We start from the raw sequence: 4,406 nt of genomic DNA, 5'->3' as shown, positions 1-4,406 counted from the left end.
GTGGCCTAAGTATTGGAGCTTCAGCTTCAGCATCAGTCTTCCAATGAATATTCAGGACTGATTTCCTTTAGGATGGACTGGTTGGATCTCCTTGCAGTCCAAGGGACTCTCAAGAGTCTTCTCCAACACCACAGTTCAAAAACATCAATTCTTCAGTGCTCAGCTTTCATTATAGTCCAACCCTCACATCCATACATGACCACTGGAAAAATCATAGGTTTGACTAGATGGATATTTGTCAGCAAAGTAATGTCTCTGCTTTTTAATATGCTGTCTAGGTTGCTCATAACTTTTCTTCCAAGGAGCAAGTGCCTTTTAATTTCATGGCTGCAGTCACCATCTGCAGTGATTTTGGACCCCCCAAAATAGTTTCTCACTGTTTCCATTGTTTTTCCATCTATTTGCCATGAAGTGATGCCATGATCTTAGCTTTCTGAATGTTGAGTTTTAAGCCAATTTTTTCACTCTCTTTCACTTTCATCAAGAGGCTCTTTAGTTCTTCGCTTTCTGCCGTAAGTGTGGTGTTATCTGCGTATCTGAGGTTACTGACATTTCCCCCCGGCAATCCTGATTCTAGCCTGTGCTTCATCCAGTCCAGCATTTCTCATGATGTACTCTGCATACAAGTTAAATGAGCAGGGTGACAAGATACAGCAGCCTTGACAGACTCCTTTCCTATTTGGAACCAGTCTGTTGTTCCGTGTCCAGTTCTAAGTGCTGCTTCACAACCTGCATACAGACTTCTCAGGAGGCAGGTCAGGTGGTCTGGGATTCGCATCTCTTTCAGACTTTTCCACAGTTGTTGTGATCCACACAGTCAAAGGCTTTGGCATAGTCAATAAAGCAGAAGTAGATGTTTTTCTGGAACTTTCCTGCCTTTTCGATGATCCAACAGATGTTGGCAATTTGATCTCTGGTTCCTCTGCCTTTTCTAAATCCAGCTTGAACATCTGGAAGTTCACTGTTCACGTCCTATTGAAGCCTGGCTTGGAGAATTTTGAGCATTACTTTACTAGCGTGTGAGATGAGTGCAATCGTGCGGTAGTTTGAGCATTCTTTGGCATTGCCTTTCTTTGGGATTGGAATGAAAACTGACCTTTTCCAGTCCTGTGGCCACTGCTGAGTTTCCCAAATTGGCTGGCATATTGAGTGCAGCACTTTCAGAGCATCATCTTTTAGGACTTGAAATAGCTCAGCTTGAATTCCATCACCTCCACTACCTTTGTTCATAGTGATGCTTCCTAAGGCCCACTTGACTTCACATTCCAGGATGTCTGGCTCCAGGTGTGTGATCACACCATCATGGTATCTGGGTCATGAAGATCTTTTTTGTACAGCTCTCCTGTGTGTTCTCGCTCCTCTTCTTAGTATCTTCTGCTTCTGTGAGGTCCCTACTGTTTCTGTCCTTTATTTTGCCCATTTATTGTGTCTAATTCTCTGTAAAGCCCAAATTGCTTTTTGTAACTTGAGGTTGTTTTATTAAATACATAGGTTTAAAATTCCTATTTCTTCCTAACAAATGGAACATTTTATCATTAGGCAGCAAACTTCAGTTATCCCTTGTGTTAAAATACATTCCATCTGAGAATAACACATCTGGAACAGCTGTCTTTCTCTGTATTTCCGCCTCGCTCTTCTAAGGAAACGGTTTGACTTGCTTCTGGCCACGCCGGCGCTTCGTGGCTGTTCTCTGGCTGCAGTGAGCGGTGCTGCTCCTCGTGGCAGCGTCTCCTGTTGGGGAGCCCGGGCTCAGGCAGCTGTGGGGGGACCTCCCCAGACTGCAGCGAGCACGTGTCTCCCGCGCTGGCAGGCAGGTTCTCCACCACCGAGCCCCCAGGGGAGACCCCTGTCCCTCTCCATTACAGTTCAGGTTATTTTCTTGTATGTAGCATATATACATATTTATGTGTATATACATGAAAAAAATTTAACACAGTCTGACAAACTATATTCTTTCTGCTTACTGCCTATAATGGCTATTGAGACAACTGGACTTCTATCATCTTTTGAAAATCTGTCTGTTGTACTTTCTCTGCGCTTGTTTTTCAAGTTTTGATTTTTAATTCCTCCTACTGATTACCAGTTTATACATTTTATTTGTATTATTTTAACGTTTGCTGTTAGAATTGTGTCCAGTCCATTCAGGTTCAGTCTGAATGGTAACTACCCTAACAATAAAAAAGGGGTTGAGGATACTCAGCTCTGATCACATCACACTGAGCAGACAAGTTGCTGATGCTCAGTACTGGGGTTCCTTCAAGTATAATGTCAATTAGACATTTACCAAGATCTACCAGGAAGTTTTTTCATCCCTTCCTGTGTATATCAGACTAATCTCCTGAGCTCAATTTCCTTTTTTTTGGTGCCATGCTGTATGGCTCGCAAGATCTTAGTTCCCTGACGGGCATGGAACTCTGCCCCCTGCAGTGCAAGCAGAGTTCTAACTATTGGACTGCCAAGGAATTCCCAATTTCTTTTTTTTAAAGTATAATTTTACAGTTTCCTTTTAAACAGGTCTCTTTGCAGCATGCTCCTGCAGCTTTTCTTTATTACGGGAAAGAAGAAGCTTGTGGGATCCATAATTATAGACGATCTTTTCTGAACACTACGTAGCGCTCCATGGTCTGATTTCAAATGCCACGTGGAGGAGTGGATTTCTGTTTGTTTATCCTATTGGTATATGCTGTGTTTCTGATTCTGTAGATTCGTATTTCTCATTAGTTCTGCAACTCGTCGTCTCTTTAAATCCTGCTTTTCCGTGGCCTCTCCTCCTCTCGGAGGGGCTTCGGTCAGGCGTGCATTAGACTGAGCCCCTCGTCTCCGGGCCCTTCGCCACGTTTGCTGGTTTCCTTGCCTCTCAGTGCGTTCCAGCGTGCCTTCCAGCTCACTCACTCCCTCTTCAGCAGGTCGAATCCATCACCTGTCTATTGAGACCTTGATTTTACCAATTCTGTTTTTCACTTCTAGATTTTTATTGTTTGTCCTAAGTCCTGGGTGCTTGACAATCTTTGTTATAGTAAGTCATCTGTGAGTATAAGCTGCATGAACCCTGCAGGTCCACCTTGGGGAAACTTTCCTCCAAAGTGTCACCAACATCCAAGAAATGCCCTATCATTCCATTCCCTGCCCTCCAGAACCCAGCTTCAGGGCAAACTGTGGAGGAATTCAATAAATTTAGCTGTACCTTCCTTTGGACTTTGTACAAACACGTTCTTATCATCTGAGAATGACAATTCCACGTCTTCATCTGAATCCTTATCCCTTTGTTTCTTTTTATGTCTTTAGAAATAAAAGTTGTGATAAGAGGCATCCTTATTAACATTATTAATCTCAAAGAATAGCTTTTAATGTTTCACCATTAAGTATAACATTCACTGTATTTTATGGATACCCTATATCATGTTAAGGATGTGCCCTTCTATCCTAGTTAAGAGTTTTTATTGTGAAATGCTTAACTTTAGCAAATGCTTTATCATCTCCTACGAGTTAAAACACACGCACGCACATTATACAATAAACATAGTTTTCAGAAACACTTAGAATTTCATGTCTCAAATATGAGTTAATGACATTGGAAACTGCTTCTTTTTTGAGTTTTACGTGTGTGTTTTCTGAAAAAAATAATTAAAGTACTGCTACATAAAGAACAAAGCACTTTAAAGAAAAAAATTTCTTGCCGTAGCTCAAATAGACAAAATATTACTGAAATTATGACAAACATTATTAAACACGTGCATACCAGAAAAATGGAATATATTATCCAAAATGTTACTTTTCACCTTAAGAGCATGCCCTATCCCTGTTCCAACACCAGCACAGATAAAGATCAGTGGGAAGACCTGTGAGGACAGAGGCGCGGGCCCGCGGCCCCTGGGGACGCTGCGGGCGAGGACCGCTGTGAGATGCACTGTGACGCCGTAAACCCACGTCCACACACACGGGGAAGGGGGCGGTGACCGCGAGGGCGCGGAGGCGCGTGCGCGTGTGCGGGTGTGACACGGCACGGTGGCCAGGCTGCAGGCCGCTGACACGACCTCTGCCCCTGACTGACGGCAGTGCTCTGGGCGGGGCATGCATGGTGCCACGGAGCCCCTGTTGCCTCAGACACCAGGCCTAACACTTACCTTTTGAAATACTCCACTTCCCTCTCTGTCTCATCCATGTCCACACTGTCTAGGTCGATATCTTTAGGCAGAAAGACATCATCTGCAAAATGAAAGAGGTAAGTCAACTAAATAGCAGGCCATCTTACCAGAACGGAACAAAGCATTTGGTTTTACTTCAACTACTTCAAAAACTAACAACCTTTTCCAGGATAAGATTTTGCAAAGGGCCAGCGGTGGGCGGACACCACTCGGGCGCCTGGCAACACCCGACCGTGGGATGAGCTGACTCGTGTGGAGTGA

Source organism: Bison bison, unplaced genomic scaffold (assembly GCF_000754665.1).
Source record: "Bison bison bison isolate TAMUID 2011002044 unplaced genomic scaffold, Bison_UMD1.0 scf7180017845945, whole genome shotgun sequence".
In the NCBI taxonomy this organism is placed as follows: Eukaryota; Metazoa; Chordata; class Mammalia; order Artiodactyla; family Bovidae; genus Bison; species Bison bison.
The sequence above is the reverse complement of the archived record's forward strand: the minus strand, read 5'-3'. Positions refer to the sequence as shown.